The following is a 22,900-nucleotide window of genomic DNA, read 5'->3' on the forward strand; positions in this document are numbered from 1 at the left end:
CATCTGAACACAGTTTATTTCTTTGGGCATTTTCTCCCATTCTGCCTTACCCTTTGTTTTCCATCAAACAGATTATGTCAGAGCTTTTCCAGTGCTCTTTTACTTACCCCTGTGTATCAGCAATTCAAAGAAAGGAAAAGATGGAAAAAGTCAGAAAAATAACACAAGTCTGCAACCCCTCTCTTAGGAAGTACTCCACAAAAATTGCCTCAGAAGAAACATCACCTTCATTTGCAACAGCATAACCCAGGGGAGTAGGTTTTATTTTCTTTCAATTTTTTTTTTTTTTACAGACATTCTACTTACTATGTGTGATCCACCTCCTTAGAGAAAAAAGATTGTTTAAGAGTGCCGGAGATGTCCCCTTGATGGCAAAGGAACAGGGAAAGTTGGAGAGCAGCAACCATGGTAAAAATTTCATTCAGGTCACTATTAGCATTCCCACTGGTCTCCACAAAACACCAAACAAACAAGACTGGAATTCATTCAACTCCAGTTTCAGCCTTTGAATACCTACAATTACTCCCAAAGGACTAATGAGGAAGCCAGTACTCCACCTCATAAGAAATATTGACAATAAGAAAGCAAGAAACTTGGTAGTGTGTATCAGATGAAGCTCACCCCTAAAATACTGGGTGAGGTAGTAACAGAAGTGGATTTTTAATGAATCCAACATTTCCAATAATTTCATCCTACAGCAGAAGAGCACTCATTTGCTTTGCGTTTCATCCCACATAGTCCTATTTTTAAATCATCTGTATCACAAAATGGTTCTATTAATATATTACAAAATGCAATAAGGTTCTCTGAAACAAACTGGATATGAGACTATTAGCAAGGGAGAACCATGTGTCATGTAAGAACACCTCTGGATGGATTTTGACAAGTTGCTCGGTTAAGACAAGTTACATCATTTCGGTTGCTTCTCTACTCCCCAAAATGGGTCTCAGACAAGACAGACTTACATAAAAATGTGGGTAAATTCTTGTTTGCAACACAGTAATTCTACTTGAATTTCATCAAGAAAACTGACCACCATGCAAAATTTTTTATGTTTACTGAAATACTGGATGTTCTTCCCCTTCCACAGAAGAACTAATACTTATGCTCAAAGACACATTTCACTCTTGATTCTTTTTTGAAATTCATTGTAGGTATTGTTCTATTTGAACTTCAGACATATAGTAAAAGTAGGAAATCAGCATCTCTGAAGTCAAATGCATCATTGCTCCCAATAAACCACCTCCCAAACAGAATTACTATAGTAAAAACTTGACTCGTTGCCTACACTTGAAGGTTTTTTAGAGTTTTATTGCACTCTTTTAATGATCTAATTTTACAATGTAATTCTTCATTACTTATCTTGGATCATCCATTTAATTTCTCCTTTCAAAGAACAACAAAAACAAAGGTAAGTTGTTTCCTGGAATTCTCAAACATTTTTCTGAATAGCAAGGTTAGTCAAATTAGACTTCAAATAGCATGGCAACTCTTCTGAAATTCCTTTTGAATATATCATCTGCCACATTTTGGAAGGCAAAGAGTTTTCTCTAACAGGCATGCAAAAACTAATTTCAAACATTAGTACCTCATCCTGCAGATGATAAGTTTTGAGTTCCCTCTTGGCTTTTCATGAAAAGAAATGCCATAACTTAGTTCTGCAAAACAGCTCGAAGAACCACTTCTATGTCACAGATTTTTAAACTGAACCAAAATGAGGAATGTATTTAAAATACAGCAGAAATTTGCAACTCAGTGAAAATCATCCCTTAAGCCCATCCAGCATTTACTCTTACTAAACCATTTACTTTTCCTAAACTCTCACTAAAGTCCTAAGAAAACCTGGTCACTTTCAACTACAAAAGGAGACACTATTTACAATTATTTCTATGTATGTCAGCATCCCTTTTTGTTGCACTGTTTTTCCATTTCCTGGACCATAAGTTTTAATACTAAGGAGCAGGTAAGCAAAAGAAAGCCGAAGTAAAGCCATCATCACATCAATGCGAAACACAAGAGACAACCATTTAATTGTACTTTATGATGTGTGCTCGGATAGGTAATGTGCACTGAAATAGAGAAAGAAATCTGTAGGAACTATTTCCAACATCATCTCCCATCACCCTTAAAATTCAAGTATTCTAACACACATACACCTATGTATGTATATAAAATAGAGAGTTAAAATAGAATTACTTATGATAATGACCCAAACCATTACAAGTCTTAAAATATTTTATCATAAAACAGTGGGGAAAAAAATCAGTCACTAAAAAATTGTCTTAAGTCTTTCTTCCCTAGTATCACATATAATTAGCTGAGAATTTACACCAAGAATCATGATTCATTTAAAAAATAAAAGGTTACAGTATACATTCAAATAAAAAACAACAGCAAAAGTCCCACACTAAGATTTTAGAGAACCTTACTTTTCTAAAATCCAGACATGAACACACTGCATTGTTATTTCGGCTTCTACCATAGAAGGTGTCTCCAGAGACACTGCTTCATCCTTGCCTAGGATGCTACCAGGATACCGCAGTTCAGACTCTCAGATGCATTTAGAGTCAAGGAAAAAAGTCACCCCACAGGACAGTTACCTTCTGTTCCTGGACTGGGCAAATTGAAGTCCCTTCCTTGTGCAGAACTGAATACTATGGATCCTACAATTAATATTGCCATTAATAAACAGCACATCTTCAGAGAAGAGTGGAAAAATATGAAAGCAGCAGCCATGACTCAGAACAATCTGGAAACTGAAGATAAGATGGAAGGCCAACAGAAACAACAATAACCAAAAAAAGGGACAATGTTGAAGGTTTTAATCAGAACAGATAACAATTTCTCTAAATTGCAAGAAGAAAATGTTGCAAAAAGGGCTACAATATCTGTGCAAAGCACAAAAAATACCTCCTCAAAAAAACCCAAAATTACACCCACAGAAATGATAAAGTAATAGTAATCAGCTCAGAGGATTAATCACATCACCATCAAGATGTTTAAAGTAATCCATTCACAGTGTACCAGTCACAAACCACAATTTATTGAGATCTGATTACAAAAAACATTTGTGCCACCAAACTCATGAAAAAGCAATGGCCTAATGACAAGGACCACTGTGTGCTCTGTGTTTGATCTACATAATTTTCCCAGCTAGTAGTCCTCAAGACTGTAAATGCGGTGCAAAAATGCTCTTCTGAACACAAGGAAAAATATCAGCAATGACTCTTTTGCACTCTCTTATACAGAACACCTGATCACTAGTTGCAGCTCTTTCTGCTGCTAGATACACGAGGATGGGACTGACTCTTCACCTCTGATGTGCCTGAAATGCATTGCTTACATTCAGATGCTATTTAGAATAAACCTTGTTGTACTTCAGGAATCTTCATTTTAAAGCAGTTACAACTCTTGGTATATTATTTAGAAGCTGTAAAAGAGGCTGCTCTTTTCCTGACAGGAACACAAGCTTTTCAAACTGGATTTTGAAAAAGCTAAACTCTCCAGCAAAATGGTTGGAAATAGCAATTGCTTATTAGTTTAAAATTTTTTCTAAACACTGGTCACAGTCATCAATAGTCCACCATTTCACCAGCAGAAGGGTACTTGAAGCAAACAAAACTTACTCCTTACTGAAAACTAAAACTGAAAAAAGAAAAAAAATAAGGAAAACATTTAGCAAAAAGTACTGAAGCTTGTCTCCTCCTAAGTATATGAAGGACAATTAGGGACAGTTGGGTATCTAGAAATGCTCAGAACGCATGTCCAGATGCTACCAGTGTCCTCCTTCTCCTCCTCTGTGCCAGACTTCCCATGGGTTGAGTGAGGTCTGAGGCACAAAAGGGTTAGAGGGAAGAAGAGAATCCGAAACCAGAAACAAGTTTAAACTGACCCAGCTGTAATAACAAAGGCACACAAGCTCAATCATTTTTTATTCTATAAAAACCACTGGATTAAAGAGGTTTACAATTTTCTTCATGCAGATTATATGAACAGAATTTCTTGCTTTCACTCCTTTCTTTTTTTCATACAACAATATGAAAGGTTTTTAAGAGCAATGGGAAAAGGTGCATAAAGGTGAATACTGCTAAATCACAAAAACACACAGTTGAATCCACATGGAAAACATTAAAAAGTTTACTTAAACATGCTTTGTAAAACAATTAGCATTTTATCTCATGGGACCCAGAGGAATGTAATTGCTGAAGGCGTAATTGTCTAAAAGCACTAGTATTCTTTATATTTTCAAAATATTTTGTAAGTTTTGGGGTTTTTTTAAGGGGTAAGGATGTTCTTTCAGAATGAAGTTGGAAACAACTTCTTATCTCAGCAGCCACTTTTCTAAGCCACCATTTCCCCTTTCACCTCCACTACCTTTCCACAACAGGTGAGAAAAATATGCAACGTGCTTTTCACAAATAGGGCAGTTGTCAAAGTCAATCGATATTTTAATGTGCTGGAGGCTTTTACACATTAAGGCCAGGAATAGACACCAGGGTGAGCAACATGACATGCAGGCAATTCCCTCATGTCAAAATAGGCAAAGCAGCTGAGGCTGAAGACATTTTATCTAATGTAAACACATTTTGCAAAGCCTGGTCCTTCATATCCATCTGTGCCAAATATACTTGAGAGGTGAAACATGAAGTATATGCAATTATTGCAACATCCCCCACTAACTGTGAAAGCAGTTGTGTCCTGTTCTTATACATTCAAATACGTGATTGTAAAACAAGCATTTTCCTACCATGTCATTTGCTCTAAGACACCATTTCCATCTTCTTTCTCAAGTTTTCATCACTGCTTAAAAGAAAAAAAAAAAAAAAAAAAAAAAAAAATCTTTCAAGACCCCGGGTCCACTTTCTCTTCTTCTGAAACCTAATGCCAATTTTACCAGTAACCTGCCTTTTAAACCAGCCACTGCTGCCAATTTATCATCAGGCCTTCCTCCCACTCCCTCTCTCTTCAGAGAAGCTGCACGTCAGCATTTGCAAATCCCTTCACTGTCCTCCTATCCCTCCCTACTCTAATTTGCTGATGCCTTAAAAAAAAAAAAATAGTAAGAGCACAGTTGTTTACAACACAAGACAGACTTGTTTCACTGTTTCTGGATACTCCCTTCAATTCATCATCCATTGTTTTGTTTTAAGGTGTAAACATTTTGCTTTGTTTCACGTTTCCTCAATAGTTAACAGAACAGTTCTCATTACAACTCTTCATTATTAAACATCTCCCTTTTGTCCTCTACTTGAGGGCAAAAACGTGACAGTCATATGATAATTTCAAAATAAAATATTCAATAATAAAATATCCTTCATAAAAATCTGCATACAATAATGAGCATACCCATGCAGAAAATAGTTTCCATGGATATATTTCAAAGAAGTTGAGTGCAAGGTGAGCAATCCAATATGTGTAAGTGACCCAGCATAAGGGATATACATCAGAAGGGAAACCACAGCAAAATTACTGACCTCAGTTACCATCACAAGTGTGAAAACCAGAAAATACTGGAGAAGAAATGCAATCCATTAGATTTGTTTGTGTTAAAAGATATTATCTTCAAAGAGACACAGTTGTTTAAGATGAAAAGGTTCACTTTTCATAAAGCAGAACACCATAAATACATTGCTGGATTGTGGATGAAAAGTTGTATCAACTAGATAAAAATTATTTTGCACATGGCAAGAAAACAAAAAATAAAATTATTAGAATAAAATGAAGTATCATGGCTTTTCACACTTGCCAGAGCCTATCTTCTTACATTAAAATTCCTAGTAAATTAGTCCAAATCCTTAAAAAAGAAAAGCATCAACAAGAGATAAATTCTTCATATAAAGACCATAAATCTTTTTTCAATATAAGTCAAAAATCCCTTAAGGCAAGAAACAAGTCTTATTATTTCCTATTTATGCAACTTTTATTATACCACAATGATTAAAGAAAATCTCAACATCAATAAAGTGGTTTCATATTAATTAAGTACCCATTAAAGAGAAACTTCTTCACCCATATCTCAATGAAAAGCATTCTAAAACATCAAAAAAGCATCACAAAGAAAATCAACTCTCTATTCAGTGCTAAGTATTCAAGTCCTTTCATTGATTTCAATAAGCTCAGTAAAATATTCTATTTAATGTAGCTGATTTATATTAGGAAAATAGCCAGTCATCCTACGGAACTGGAAACACAGTGATTAGTACAATAGCCATGTACAATTAGAAATGACCAGTTATAATTCACAAATAAGCAATACCTCAGATAGGATGACCTCCTATAAACCATAAACAATTAACTACTGTAGTTCAATAAACTAATAAATTATGTGTCTGGATGGGTCACAGAAGATCACCCTCAACAGAAGCTGAGGAGTACAGAGAGGATGAAACTTGTTTGCTGTGAAAGGAATGGCACCAGGTGAGATTGGACAAATGGCAGCTGCTCTGGATGCTCAGGTGTCCAGTTTTAACACCCAAGCAAGGCCAGGCACATCCAAAAGGACATGCCGGGAAGGCCACACAACACAACTCCTCTGAGTATCTTTAAGCAAAGGAACAAAACAATATTACAAGTCTTTATGATTTATAAGACTCTATTCAGGAAATAATTTTTTATATAAAAATATGGTCTGATATCTCTGCACAATACCACACTTTTTTTGCTAAAGCAGAAACAGAGGAATTGGATCTCTCTTCTTAAGAACTAAGTAACCAATGTAAAAGTCTTCCTGGCTCGCCACTCATCTTCACTAGAATCCCTCTGTTCCTATAGTGCTTTTTTTCCTGTATAAAACAATGTCTAGTCACTTACTGTATATGTGTTAAACATTCAAAACATATCTACACAAAACCTAACATTGAGAGCTTAAAAAAAAATCCAAACAAAAATATGAAAATAAAATAAATCATTTTAACTTATTAAAATAAGTGCTTGTCTCTGTCATTAAGCAATTAAAAAATAAAGTTACATATTTATTAGAAGAGTGTGTATGAGAATACAGCTCAACATTTCCAGATTCAATGTAATTTTTCTTTTTTAGACAGGAACTTCATGACTTACTATGTTTGAGCTTTTAAGCTAAGATAGAGCTGCAACAATTCCCTGTGTATCTTCTAAGACAGTGTAACTATCTAGCATGAAAAGTCACAGATGGTTTGCTACTGTAAGTGTACAGCAGATGAAAACAAATGCCACATCAGGACAGTTTCTCTGTACAGTAACACAGCAGAGTTTTCAGTGTGATGGCTGCTTTAAAGGTTACAAAGAAGGTATTACTCAGTTATCTCTAACTTGCATTTCCTCTGCATTGAACTTACCCAGCTTCAATAAAAAAAGTGTTCTGCTCATCACTTATGCATCAGAAGCGTTTTTCTCTATAAAGCTGGCATTCTGTCAGCTTAGAGATTGCCTGCTAAACTGCCCATCTTGACTTGCATTATGAAAAACAGGAACGGGCATGCTTTTACGAGGCACACAGCCAAAAATGAGTAATACCTAACAATTTATACAATTACAGAAAACACAACCTTGCTGAGATGCATATAATAAGAAAACTAAATTCATTTCTATTTCCATTTTTAAAAATCTCTCACCAGAAATAGCTACATACCTACAGTATTTGATTTCATGAAACTAGGTCAGCATCCATTTATTTCTAATACTAAGAGCATTCCATTACTAACTCAAGGTAAATACATTGTACTCTCAATTACTTACATGTAGGCATTTTTAAAAAAAAATGCCAAAACAAACTGATAGTGGGAGCAAAAAGAAGTAAAGGTTGCTTAGCATTTATTATCACCATGCAATCAATGCTTCTTCCCACTGAGAAGGTTTTTTTTAAAAAACAAGGCTTCACTATTTTCTCTTAACTTTTAACAGTAAACACTGAATATTTACTTAATACTTATAAAATGCAGAGCACTAACTGCAGCGTTATCAACCACTAATATATTCCTCATTAAGTACCCATAACAGCATCAGCCTGTTAATACTACTACTTGCCAGTCAAAACAAACAGAAATTCCAGTTCTTCTAACAGTAACTAGGGACTTGAGAAATGCAGAGCTGTAAAATAATACAAGCATCTTCAGAACACACATTTCAGTCTGCAATACCATGTCACATCAACATAGCAAAACCCAGTTTCTAGAAACCTGTGCCCCTGTGGTGTGAGTAATACAAGAGAAGAAACTAGCCCTAAAAAAAGTCAATTTCCAAAGCCCACATAGAGCTTGTGGGAAAGACAATCACACAATCACTCCATATCATTTGCATTTTCAGCAATATGGATATAACAGCTCACTGACATTCATATCCTGATTTCCCAAAATAACAAAAGTACATTTTCTTTTTTAAGGATCAATGGGTTTTTTTCCCAATTCTGTACTTCAGCAAAACACATAGGATTTGGCACCTATTATGATGGCAGAAATTTAATCTCAGACAACATAGGTTTAACTTCAGACCAAATCTTCTTGAAGATAGGGAACTAATATTTATTTATAGTTGAAATTGGTCTGTGATGCACATGTCATGATCTTAATGGGCTTTGCATCAGTATTATCTAGAGTTATTTTTCTAGACTCACACAAAGAAATTATTTCAACATGACTGTCTTCGTTATTTCACAATATCTGCTTTTTCCCAGCATCATGCTTCTCCTTTTTTATTATTTATTTATTTATAATGAGACTAGAGCTTATAAAACCATCATTGCTCGTTTTATTTTTCTCCCGCTTCTTATGTTGAACAGATAGGAACTGCTTTAGAAACCTAACTCCTCAGTCATAAGATTTCCATCATCTTGAATCCCCTGCTTCTCCAACATTTTGTACTTCTAAAACATTACAGCAGACTATAGACAAATATGGCTCACCTTGTGTTCACATCTACTGACATCACTGCAGTTCAACTATCATACATCCCATGTCTACACACACAGATGCACACAATGGACAAGAGGATACTCTTCTGAGTACACATACAGTGCTTTCTATCCCCTTAGTCTAGAAGAAAGCAAGCCCTTATATATAGGGAAATATGATCCAGTCTGTTCAAGCTGCTCGAAAAGTCACTGTAAACATAAAATTTACCACTTTAGACTTTGCACTGAAAAGTAAAGATAAAAATCAAAGGACAAGAGATGATACTGGTTTCATTGTTTCTTATCTTCAAAGTTCTTTATTAAAGTCCATGTTTTTACGATAATCATCTTTACAGCATTATTCCCCTTGAGTCAACTGATTTACTGCCATGAAGCTATTGCTCAATTAGTTGAAAACACACAAGCTACAAGTCCATGTAATTGGACTCTACTATCTTACCCCTCCTTATAAGAGTAAACACCTCCTCTCTTCCAAACAGACATTTCAATAAAATATAGAGGTAAGTAGGAAATACATTGCGTATGGATGAGGAAGAAGCAAGTACAACTCAAAAGATGCATGTGCAGATCATCAACCACATGATGTTGAAGCTGAAAAGCAAGAAGCAAGGATGAAGAAGCAATTATGACAAGGTAGTAATAAACCATTTTCATTTGTCTCATGATTTCCAGATGACAAATTTGGGAAAGTGTCAAAGCATTAAGGATGTACTGACAATACCCTGTATTAGGCCTAAGTGTATTCAGCTGTATAGTCTCTCCTGACTGAAGTCAGTGTCAGAGTATCCAAAATAACAATGGAATAGGCTGCTCATTCCACACAGATAAGAAGGTTAAAAATCACCATCTCCGAAATCTTTTTTGTACTTTAAAAAATATTATGTAATAGTTAACACGTCAATAAAAAAAAACATGATGAGAATTACAAAAACTAAGTCAATCAGCCAATTATTTAATATAGATATTAATCTTTTCGTGTTTTGCATTCTAGGAAGACGTTACTCATCAAAAATGTATGCAAACATACACCACAGGAAAGAAAAAAAAAGAAGAGTAAAAATACCACCAAATGGATATATTTGAAAAAACTTTCACATACTTAAAAACAACATAGGAGAGTTACAAGCACAAGCTTAGCTTTTAAATTTAGAATAGCGAGACCAGCAACACACAGGAATGCACAAAGTTTGACGCAAACCATGCTGAGATGCAATGCCTGGTAGGGTCACAGTTCAAGCAGGGACAGCAGAGCACATGCCAACACCTGAACTACTGCCAGTACTGAAATACCAGTTATGATTAAATACCTCATCCACTTTTGACCAGAATAGAACTTAGCAACTAAACTGGTTTTAGAAGTTTAAGGAAAATTTATCACCTGTTTTAAAAAAGGCAATATTTTAAAATCATCTAACCCAAATTAGTATTTGAACTTTCTGATTAGATTTTACCTCTTAATTGGTAGGTACCTCTGGTCTTCTAGTTCTTCTTTCAAATTTCCCAGTATTCATAAGTACAAAGGTTTTTAGAGGTCTTGATAGTTCCAGCAAAGATCCAGTCTCCAAAAAAGTCAATGCTGGCCTGGCCTCAGAGCCAATTCAATCAATTTCTCTAAAAGCCCAGAGCTCTAGAAAGTACACAGCTAACACACCAAATGGTTATACTTACAGATAGTTTGGGTCCAGCAGAATGACAGCAAAGGCATTTGCACATCACTGAACTAAGTTAATAGATTCGCGTTGCATTCAGCAGCACTCTAATCAGAAGAGGGTGCATACATGTACAGAACAAAACACAGAAACCCAGAACTAACAAGAAGAAATGAGAGGGAAAGATTAAATGTGAGATATGCCTTGTTTTTGTTAAAATGCAAGAGAAAAATTCAAGTACAGTTAAGTGACACTATTATGCCTGTATATACAAGATACTGTCTCTCTTGTAGGGTCCTCAGCATCACAAGCTGCAAGAACATTTGCGGGGAAAAGGAAGAAAAGGAAACTTTCCAGGTAAGCAGAGAGGCCCTCGACTTAGACAGTAACTAGAGCCTGGCACTCATTTACTTCATCATTTCCTCCAAATTAAGAATGAAGTATTAAAAGCTTTATGCAGCATATCCTTTGATATAGTTGGTAAGACAGTTGAGTAGAGAAGTGCTGTGCCTACTGTCATATAAACTCATACTTACAAGGAGCATAAGGCAGATTTTTGCATTACTGCCATTTCACATGGGTGAAACCAACCAGCTTCCAAGAGCTAAAGGATTACTCTTTAAAGGGTAAATCAGTAGCATAAATGTGATTTGTCAGATATTGAGAGGTGAACAACGGTGAGTCCTGTTCCCATTTTATCAGAAAAAAAATAAACAACATAACAAAACATGCACTAAGTCATCCTACCTGGACTGTCTCACAGTAGCAGCTAGGAGGTCATGGCCAAGTGTCAGCTGATCAAATGCAGTTGAAAGATCAACTGTGTGATGGACCCAATGGTTCTGTGGCAAGTCAGTGGCCACAGAAAGGAAATCATGACTTTCTGTTTAAGTTCCAGTTCTGGCTTGTAGAAGTGCTATACAGAAGTAGGTGAAGTGTCCAGAACAGATATTACTAGAATTTAGATATAGCTATAAAAACTTCAATTCAAAGAAAAAAAAACGGCAATGCAGAATAATTTACTGGATTTATGAACCTTCTCTTCCTGCACAAACAAGCTGCTAATAATATTAGAACTATCTGGTTGCAATATTATTTGGGAAAAAAAAATCCTGCTGTGTGTTTAATGGTGGTCAATAAACACCATGGAGTAAAAATATAAATAATACAATAAAATCTACATGCCCAACTTTTTCTCTGTAACAATAAATATGTTTCTTATTCCTAAAAATGTAAGCCCACACATTAGACAAACCAGAGATTTAAATCCTTAACAGCTGCATCACCACATACAAAGATCACAGATCATGATGTTTACTGGGCAAACGTAGATAGGCATCATGCTATTTTCCATTGTTTGAATTCAAGGCTTTTGGATTCATAAGTCTCAGTGGTATTGCTGCTATGGCTAATTCATCATGTCAAGTAGTTCGTTCTCATTATTTGTTTCAAGAAAGTTCCCACTATCTTCTTTAAAAGAAGTAAGCTGCAACAAAGTTTGGTTTTGTTCTTTTGTTCAATTGTGGGTTCTTTCTATTCTAGGTGCCAGCTGGCCAGAACTTAGCACAGATGCTGAATATTTTGTTGCTCTTCAGGAGAGATATGTCCCTTCAGACAATAGCCTCGATGTGCAGGCACAGCAATGCACACCTTGATATACACTCCTGTCTCTCTACAAGCTTGGTCCACAATTCAATTCCTCATGATGACAAGGTCTGTTCTGTGGGGGGTTAAGAAGAATTTCTATACTTGGAGATCTGCTATATTTAACTAAATGATTATCTATCTTACTCCTGTACATTAGTGATGGTTTACTGTCTTTTCCAGAATTAACCAGACATAAAGAAACAGGATTCAAACTTGATTTTCAAGACCTTTAGTACCTTGCATAGGTCAGAGCCTATTTCATCTTTTTTTTCTGGGCACTTGCTCAGAACCATTCCACACTATGCTGCATCACTTCTTTGTACGCTTTGTTCACATATGGAAATACTATTTATCACCATGAAATCATATAATGCTCAAATTCCTACTCTTTTTTTCTCAGCAAAGGTGCTAAATAAATTCATTATGCTTGTCTGCTTTTGAATCCCACTTATGCCAAATGGTTCTCAAAAAATATTTCCTCCTTTTTGTTTCCCCTATCCAAAAATGCACTTCATAACCAATTTTATGAACAGAATTAAATATTTCTTCAGGTACAAAAAAAACCAACCAGAACAAGCTCAAATTTACAATCAACATCATTTTACCAAGCGAACAAATACAATGAGGTACAAGTCAGCAAAAAAAGTCATCATAGCAATTTACCACTGATTTGAAAAATATTAATAGCCTCAGGCAAATCAGACATTAACTCTTACTGATTTGGAGGGTGATATAGCATTAATAATTCAATAAAAAACACTTTGAGTAATAAAAGCTTAGGGTTATTTATTTAACCAATTAGATCATTTTTGGCAACATCCCTGCTTTTGAATAAACCATGCATGTTCTTCAATTAATCATGAGAATTGAAAACTACAAATCTGCAGTCTCTACCTTCCAGTCAAAGAGATACATTGCTTAAGAAGCCCAAAAGATTGAGAGAGAAAATAAGAATAATTTATATTCTCAGTGGACAAAAGAGAGCTGGCACTAGAAGACGTGCTAATTAGCAAAGCTTGGCTACTGGTGCTTAACGATCTGTTCCTCATGCACCACTTTCCCAATCCACTGAGAGACAGGTACAAATTGCACCTATAAAAAGTTATAATCCATTAGCATGCATAGGAGGTGCATCTTGTTACCACTAATGTTCAACAGTCCCCTCTAATCTATGAGAGTGGCAGAAAGACGCAAATGTTTAACTAGAACACTATACTAAATTACCATGCATGTCATTTATTAACAGCTTTATTTTATTCAGAAACTTCAGTGTGACAAACCATTACCATGTTGGCAGTCAAAGTCAAGGGGTTTTTTTGAATGCTTCAGTTTCGGTCTTTCTCTCTACAGGGAATCAGTACAGGTCTCCTGGTCCACGTAAATACTTCTGCTAAAAATTCTAAATTCCTTACAATACAGTCCAATTCAAAATCTCTGTTTTGAGTCTCTTCTTCAGCAAGTTAAACAAGTGAAACCCCACAGAGTGCACCCTCAACTGGAGTTACAAGTTGAATGCTCAATTTCCTCTTATTTCTTTAATGAAATGCATTCAGATTGGCTCTGCTTATTCAGACAAAAGCCAAAATTAGACATTACAAATCAAACAATCTGCTTCTCTCTGATAACTGAAATGGCATTATCAAATGGATGAAAGGGAAAAAGAAAAGATGGCCCTCACTTCCACAACTCATAATGAAGTTGTGTTCCTATAATTAAGTCTTTTGATATTTAAACTGGGATTTCATGTAAAAAAACAGAAGACTATGTTTATTTACTTTTTATGTTAGCCATCCCAGCAGTAATGCTTCACATTTTGGAAAACAATCTTTACAATGATTATTTTTAAAGGAAGAATTCGCTTCCATTAAAAAGACCAAGACCTGTCAAACTCACTTTTGAGAGAAATCAATGAATGCTAAAGCAACATAGATCCTATTTATAGACCTGAAAATACAACAGTAGACAGAAACCAAACCAAACAAAACAACCAAAACAACAAAAACCACCAAAGATATCTACATCCTCTCCCTCCAAATTTTTCCAGAGTAAACTAAAAATTCCACCTCAAAACTATTTAATTTTATTTTAATCCAGTAAGATTCCTATTCCAGTGCAGAAGATGGAGCGTTAAATTCATTTTTAACTGTCAATACTTCATTCCTCTGTAGTGTTTTGGGATTTGGAGGGATTAGAGTTGGTTTTTTGGTTCTTTTTAAGTAAACATTAAGTGTTTAACACTGTGTCACCTTCTAAACCAGCATTTTTGAGAAGGTATGTTTCCATATCTAATCACCTATCCACACATCCCAGTTTTCTGAGGGGAAACATTTGAGCAACTAGCATACTAAAAACACCTAAACTTCTAGGCATTTACTTCTACATGCAGAGGGAAACAGGTTTAATGAAAGAAATGCTTTCCCAGCTTAATGAACATCTCATTTTTTTAAAGTCATCTTCCTATTTAAAATTATTCTGCTTGTTTCATTAAATATCTAATCAGCCCTCAGTTTAAATTTCTGGTATTAAGTCAGGTCAGTAACAGTTATGGGGTTTGATTGTTGTTTTGGGTTTTTTTAATTAATCCACTGTGCAAGAAGAGTCAGGAAATGCTTCAAATCTCAAATGTATAAAGAAAGGACTGGACTTGGTACTGTATAAAGTTGCAAAGTAATTCCTAACATCTCAGAACAAGATACTCATACTTACTCCACACCCAAAGTTTCTCTTCTCTAATACGGATTTTAGAAGATACAGGATGAAAGTCAGACTTCTGAGAAAGGAGTTTGAAAACAATCATCAACTGATTTGTATCAGTAAACCCACATATTTGCACTTCGACAGCCCTGACATGTCAGCAAAGGGCTGAAATGTAGCAAACATTTCACAAGTCACAGCAATAATATTCCTATTTTTACTTATTGTTCAGGCATCTAAAAAGTATGTGATATGGTTCCAGTACAAGCCCCCTGATCACAACAGATGACAATATCTTTAAGAGAAAAAGCAAAACACATTAAAAAGGTGAAGAGGTGAATAAATAGCACCACAGTGACAATATAATCGTATAGTCGCAAAGCACATAGGTGTTTTAGGGGACACCCTTGGCTTTTTTAAAGTGTTCTCCTCAACTCTCATGAAGAAGACAATGTGGTACTGCTTCCAGAACTGATCTTCAGCATCTGTTCTGCTAAATGATAATGATACATTCTGTCCTACTGTTTCTCGATGCCCAAACTAAGTGTGCATACCTCCTGAGAATAAATGACTAAAGCTTTCAAGCCACCAACACCATGTGCCAAACAGAAGTTTCCTCCTTTCCATTTCCAAACAACTCACCTCCCTTCCCACTCCTATTTCTTTCCCAGTTGCTCCTCACCACTCAATACTTCCTATTCTGCAGGGATCCTATTACTATATGTCATATTCATCTGCAGTGGAACAGGCATACAAGTGTTTTTTCCTCCTCTCCTTTAACCATGTTAATAGAAGGGAAACAGTGAAATATATAATAATAATGATTAATTGTAGTAGTACTAATTAATATGGATCTGACACTAGATTTGGAGACATTCCTTTTTCTTGTTAGCAGACTAGAAAAAATTATTTCAAACAATCAGTAACCGTCCGTGGACGAAACAAACCTTCAAGAACAAAATTACTTTTAACTGAAGAAACAATAGCTTTCACCCCAGAATTCTGACAGAATCGGCCTGTGCTGTCAGTGGTGTGACAGCAAAATGTTTTAACAACCAATCTATCAAGACAAACAAAAATACTTGAGTGGGAAAAAAATTGAGTGGAAAACAAAAAACAACACCATCTATCTTAAGCAGGAGGGAAAAAAGTGAAGCAGTCCATGATTAGAAGCAGTCAGGCACTCAGAGAGTTACTTTCTTTCAAGATGGAAGATGCTTAAACACTAGAAGTGGAATAGAAACCTAGGAAGGACACAAGTACAAATAAACCAAAATCATTCAAATGTGCACATGTAGGACATTTAAAGGAAAATTCACTCCTTGCCTTAGAGAAAAGAAGGCAGGAGACTCTCAGTATGGAGTAGAATTTGTATGTATTTTCTATAAAACCTTGCAGTAGTCATATACATAAAGATACTTTTTAAATAGCTATTAGATGCAAATTATATTCTGAATATGAATATTTCTTTCAGATTTCTACAAAAATTGCATAGTGTAAAACTTCACAACAGTAATTCTGCCTCCAAATTTGCTCTAAGAAGTTTTTGTAGCTCTGCGCCAAACTCTTCTCAGCAGTTTACAGCACTTGCACAGTAGCTATAGCGTGTCCTGCATTGCACTCATCATTTAGCATTCCATATATTCACAATACCTTTAACCTTGAAAGGCACCTCAAGAGTCCCCACTTCAGTAATCTGCTCAAAGCAGGGATAGCAATGAATTTAGACAAGGCTGCTCAGGGTTTTATCCAACAAGGTCTTGACAGACTCCAAGCATGGAGATCTTGCAGTGTCTCTGGGAAACTGATTTCAGTGCTTACTCATCTTAATAGGAATTTTTCCCCTTCCAGAACTGGAAGCTCCATGCTTCAATTTAGGACTTAACTCTCATTTTTTTTTACCACGTATGTTTTACTAGGCCTCTTCACACCATCTCTTCTGTGGGCTGAACAAGCACAACCCTCTCAGTCTCTTCCCTACATTACGTGCTCCAGTCCCCTGACTATCCTGCAGGCTGTCCACTGGATTCACTCAAGTTTATCAACATTCTTTTACTAGGAGAGCCAAAATTTGACATAGTATTCCACACATGGAATACTAGTAAGTGTCAAAGAATAGGGAATAATCACTCCACCTGCTGGCTATACTCCCATTGATGGAACGCAGAACATTGTTAGCCTTCAGCACTGTCAGGACGCACAGCTGGTTCACGTTTAGGCTTCTGTCAACCCACTCCCAGATCAAAAGGAGTCATCTTCATTGCATCATGATTTTTATCCTCACAGTGATATCTATCTATACATGCATCCAGATATTCCCAGACGCAAAACTATCACCCTGAGCTACACTATAAACTTCTTGATGAAAAATATTTCACACGCAGGAAAAAGAAAAAAGGCCAGCTAAGAGAACAAAGGACACATTCAGTTTAGAAAGTTATTTGAATACAAAAGCTAACCAAAACACAAAGGTATGGTAAAAACTTTACACAGATCAACAGGCACCCAGAAACTGATTTTTCTACTTTTACAGTACTAGGCCCTTATCGACTAAGAATTGGCAAAACCAGTTATCATATTATCACTTTCTGTGACTGTAGTACTTGGTAGCTCCAATCAGAGGCTGATCTTTCAGTTGCATAAGTATTTTCAAATTTATTTTTAAATAATCATTCACAAGTGTCCCCACATTTTAAAATTTTTCTCAAAACTTCTGATGAGTTGTGAGTGCATTAATCATTAAGCAGTTCCAATTTCTAACTCTCCACTTGCATTGGACAAGCTTCTAGAGGAGCTTTGTTTTCCCACTTCAACATGCAGCAATTTCATTATTTCAAAGAATGTCAAAGTATGTGGACATCTGAACAAGTTATTAACAATTTAACAAACATACCATATTTTGAAGCCTAATGGATCAAAAAAATGTGATGGACTAAATTTTTTCAGGATATCTAAGTAATTTCTTACTTCAATTAATCCAATATATTTAAATAATCAGCTTAAATCAATAAATAAAATATTTTTCTTCATTTTAGCATCCTACAGTTCACTGAAACATAGCAAGCATGAATTAATCACATAAACAGAATAAAAATTACCCACATGAATGCTGAAATAATTCACTGTGCTTACAATTTGAATTATAATGTTTTTGATAGCAAGTGCATTAGCTACCAGTCTCAAGGCTAAATATTTAAACTTGCAAAGATTGAATTTCATACCCCTGAAAAATTAACTTGACAAACACAGACAGCTTTCACAGTAAATTTTCACACTGACCAATAAACTTCAAACAAATCACAATCTTGGTCTCAAAAGTGTTGACATAAAAAAATATATACTGGTTTTTTAAAAAATATGTACTTTTTTCTGTTATTTTTCTTAAACTAGAGTCTAACCATTTAAACATAGAGCATTCTTCGAGTACATTGAAAACAAATAATTTTCAGAGGTCTGTATTCAGAACTACTACTCCACAATTTCAACACCTGTACATAATTTTATACAAAATAAGAATAGTAATTCTTACTCTAGGCATTTTTTAGGTCCCTGGCACCATGAGCCAGTGATGAAAGATAAAAACAACCTAGCCAACAGTCAAAGAAAGAAAAGCATTGACACTACAGCTTTATGCTCTTCTTCCAAAACTGAACCAACTCCAAAGCAGATCTCAATTGAGCTTCTGTTCATGTTACTGACAATCTGGATTAATGGACATAGAAAGAAGAAAAGCATCTATATGGGTGCCTGTGCATAATTCACACTGCAACCACCAGGAAATATTTGCATGTCCCTCCGATTAAAATGCAATGAGAACTTTGCATTCTGTTCTAAAATAATTACTTGCTTGTAACAGAGTAACACATCATAGTGACAAGTGGGATATGCTTTCAGGACAAACACACGCAAACAAAAGATTGTGTCTACACAAGCACACAGCCCAATAGTGACAAGCATTCTTTGAAGTCCTACTCCGGCATTATCTCTGCAAGAAAAACAGGATCAACCCTTTTAACTGCATTTCTGAAGACTTCCGTCTTCCAGAAGGCTTATGTAGAAATTCAGAATCAGAATTTAGTGGGGAAACGCTGCTTTTGTACTTGCAGTATGTTCCACAAGGTGCCTTCACAGCAACCTGAAGAAACCTGCCAACAGCACAGTAATTGCCTCAGCCAGGCAAGGTGGTGCCCCATGGCTGGGAGTGGGAGATGTTGGAGGACATGGATGAAGCACTACTCCATCAGTGACAGGGCCCATGCATCTTGACACCTGCACCTGTACCTGGGTGCAGATGTCAAGATGTTGGTAGTGGCAAGGGCACAGCCAGTTCCAGCGGCTCCAGCAGCCCCAGCACAGGGCACAGCTCAGCCCCTCAGCCACGGGCAGGCGGGTGAGAGCCCCGGGGAAAGCCTGGGGAAGGGAGGGCAAAATGCTGCCTGGCAGCCAGGGCTGAGGGAGGGGAACCAGGTGAGAAACAGCCCTGCCAAGCCCTGAGGGGACAGCAGGAGGAGGACCTTGGCAGGGGAGGTCACCCCTAGAGACCCCAGGAGCAGGAGCAGCTGAGTGGGCATCTGGCAGCCAGTCATAGTCAACTGACCATACATCCATGGTAAAGACCCCTAGACCAGCTGAAACCAATGCTGAAAACACACAACACACTCAAATGTTGCTGTTTACTCTCATTTTATCATCCACAAGATACTCAAGGGCAGTCACACAGGTGCAGCATCAAATTATCAAACGAGGACATAATTTTGGGTTTCTGTGTTGATTTAAACCCTAAGAGTTTCGGCAAATGATGCTGCAAATAGGGCTAGCTTTTAAAGGACACATCCGAATTTTAAACACTTAAATAAAAATTAAAATTCCTTATTCTTTTTAGAAATGGTGTGGTTATAACAGTATAAAAACAGGTCACAGACAAGCTCACATATAACATCTGTAACTATATTAAACTCATTAGATCTCAATCAAATAAGCCCTTTTTTTTGCAGCCCACCTTCCATATTTTCCAAAGTACATTTTATTGAAAAGTAGACTGCTGGTTTGTGTTTGCTTTGTTTTTTTTTAAATAACAACCCAATTTTTTTCTTCTTCCCCTCCCTACTTCTTTTGAAGAGCTCATAGTCTACCACTAGCAAAATCCAGCATCCAGTATCACAAATATCATCAAATTAAATAAGGCTTTGATTTCAAGAAAAGATTACTTTCATCTGTATTATAGGCACATGTGTCCTCCGACAAATCACCTCTACCGAAAGGATTCCCAGCCAAACTCATAAGCAATTGCTACAAGGCTCCTAGAATCCTTCTTAAGTGACCCAGTATGACAGTACTTGGCTGCCAAAAATATTTCAGGAATTGTTAACATGCTGTTGGATCTCTTCAGTGCAGAAACATCTGTTGCCTGGTATAGGATGGGAGGAGAGTGGAAATGCTAAGACCCACTAAACACTTCTGACACAAGAGGATAAGCAAAATTTCCCCCACCTGACAGAACAGTTTACTCCTATTTGTATCTCAGGCCAGGCATTTCAAGTGGCACTACCTTTTAAGCTAATTTGACTTCAACTAGCCTGATCCATCAATATCTGACAAAATAACAGTTTATCTTTTTCTCTGCTAAGTATTTGCATTAGTAAAAGAGACTTCATCGAGAAATATATTGAGTAACTGACAACGTAGTTTGAAAAATGTTACACTCTTATTTACAAACACAACTATCTCAGCAAAAAACTCAATCATCTGCAACAAGTGGGTGTTGGCAGAATAATGGCAGAGTTATAAAATAAGCACTCTAAGAAATAGATGTTTATTAACTTTAGTAGTAAAATAGACAAGATTTTTAAGGCATTAATTTAATTTTTATTTAATATATTTTACACTGGGAATCAAAAAATATTTTATTGCATATTATTTAAAAGCTTACTAAAACTTGTCAGCACTTGAGCTAGTTATTTACTAATTAGAAACTTTTCAACCGTTTCCTTAGAATCCATTAGGATAATGTTAACAGTTTACTACTTTAAACAAAATGTCTAAAAAGTTACTATGTTACTTATATTTAACTAAAATTTGTTTTTTCAGGAAGCTGAGAGGGGCAGTTAAGCACCTTAGGGGTAAGCAAACCAGGACAACTGCTACAGAGAAAACTGATTTTATTCCCCCATCGCTCCACCTTCCTCCCAAGCTTAGGTCCAAATGACCACATTAAGACTTAAATTTAATTGAGTAAAATAAAAGTTCACCACAACCATGCAGTTATCATATCAGAATATTCATGCTACATTTGAATGTTCTAATATGTATTCATAGGAAAGTTTATACAAATTAGTTTTGCATCAGTTTCAGTATTCTGGAATATTAAAGAGGGTTCCACTACTAAAATAGATGTAGTAGAGGAATGGGAATGCAGTTATTAAACATTTTGAACATATTTGCCTTTTATTTTCCTTTTCACTTAGCAATTTGTTCCTGAATGCTTTTTGAGACAACTGTTTATATAAAAAAAGAAAAAAAATTGTTTACACATATCAAGAAACATAGTGACTTTATAAAAACTGTGTTTCTACTACTCTCTAAGTCCTAATTTCTCATGAATTTATGCTTGATCTCATTCGTAATTTTAAGTACCAAGACAACGACTCGAATGCTAGCAGGTCCTTCATCATGGCCCACATATTAGCCACTGTAATTTGTTTTAAGAGTTTCTACGGAGAAACTGTAGGATTTCCTCTAGGAAAGATACCAACCTTTGAAAATACTATTCTACTATTGTCCAAATTTTAAAAATAATAACAAATATTTCAATTAAACTATGCAAACTTAGAGCTTCACTTATAAAAACCTCTACGTTTCAGGGTACTTTAGAAGCAGCAGTCTTCTCTATGTAAGGATACAAAATTAAAAGTACATAAATGTACTTAAGAGTTTACTTTTAAGAATAATCTCAGTCTTATGCAGTTTTTTTCCCCTAGAAATCTTAGGCATCACTGCAAGTCATACAAAAGTAAAATGTCACTGATCAACAGTCACTGACTGAAAGTACAGAGTATTGACACTGAAGCACAGAAATGCTTTCTCCCCCTACAAATTTACACCAGTATGTTTTGTGCCTCAAACTTCCTTTGCCCTGGGAGAGGGCATTTGAGAGATGAAAAGGTTAATATCTGTTACTCTTACAAAACATGACTAAAAGGCCTATAATTTGCATTTTATAGACAACCTCTTCAGGGATTTGTCTACTCTCCATTATCAACACCTCTCAATCTTTAACAGAGAAAGTCAGAATTTGGATTCCATACTCATCTCAGGCAATATGAGCTGACAAAGTTAAACTTTGTGAAGTAAAAACTCTGAGAACTTGGGAAGTGCCTTAAAAAGGAATATACCCGCTTTGTCTTCCACTGGAAGTATCAATAAATAAAATATCACTTATTCCAGGAAAGCTGACAACACAATTCAGTAAGGACTATAAGTGAAGACTGCATTTATCACACCAGCTTAATGTCTTTTATTGCAGAACAGTGTCATATTCCATAACAAGAATTATAATATTCAGGTCAGTTTAGCTGCTCAAGGTTGCACATTTGGGACAGTCATCTAGTTGTGTTTTAACAGAAATCACTAAAGGTTCAAAAATATCATTAGTGTAAGCTGGCTTAAAAGTAAAAAAAAAAAAAAAAAAACAATTTTTGAAACAATAATTTTAAGAAAATTTTCACAACAACAGCTGGGCTTCTATTTAAGTGAAATTAAAAAAAAAAAAGCATTTATATTGCTAGTTATATTAGTTAGTTATATTTAGGATAAATAAAAAAGTTCACGCATTTCAAGCTATGAAGTTACAATGCCTACAGCGCAGCTGTCTGTACAGGATCATTCACTGGCTGTGACCAGGGATTCTGGCACTGGAGTATTAATATCCAGTTTGGCAGACTAGCATAAGCAGAGACTGTCGACAGGACGAGTGGGAGTTTGGAGGTATAAAGGATATAGAAGATGGTATCTATCTTTAGGAGGT

The 22,900-nt window shown here is 35.8% G+C and overlaps 1 protein-coding gene across 2 annotated transcripts in view; it reads right to left on the bottom strand.

The window, feature by feature from the left end:
* SEMA5A (semaphorin 5A) overlaps positions 1–22,900 on the bottom strand; it is a 327,493-nt gene that overhangs the window by 258,349 nt on the left and 46,244 nt on the right. The window contains exon 1 of one of the 2 annotated variants that reach the window (XM_018070097.3): positions 2,601–2,678. The exons of the other annotated variant lie outside the window; for it this stretch is intronic. The gene's annotated coding sequence lies outside the window, so the exon portion shown is untranslated. Of the gene's footprint in view, positions 1–2,600; positions 2,679–22,900 lie in introns of those variants that run through there. 2 annotated transcript variants of the gene reach the window in all.

This window comes from Manacus vitellinus, unplaced genomic scaffold (assembly GCF_001715985.3).
Source record: "Manacus vitellinus isolate BGI_N305 unplaced genomic scaffold, ASM171598v3 scaffold_17_pilon, whole genome shotgun sequence".
In the NCBI taxonomy this organism is placed as follows: Eukaryota; Metazoa; Chordata; class Aves; order Passeriformes; family Pipridae; genus Manacus; species Manacus vitellinus.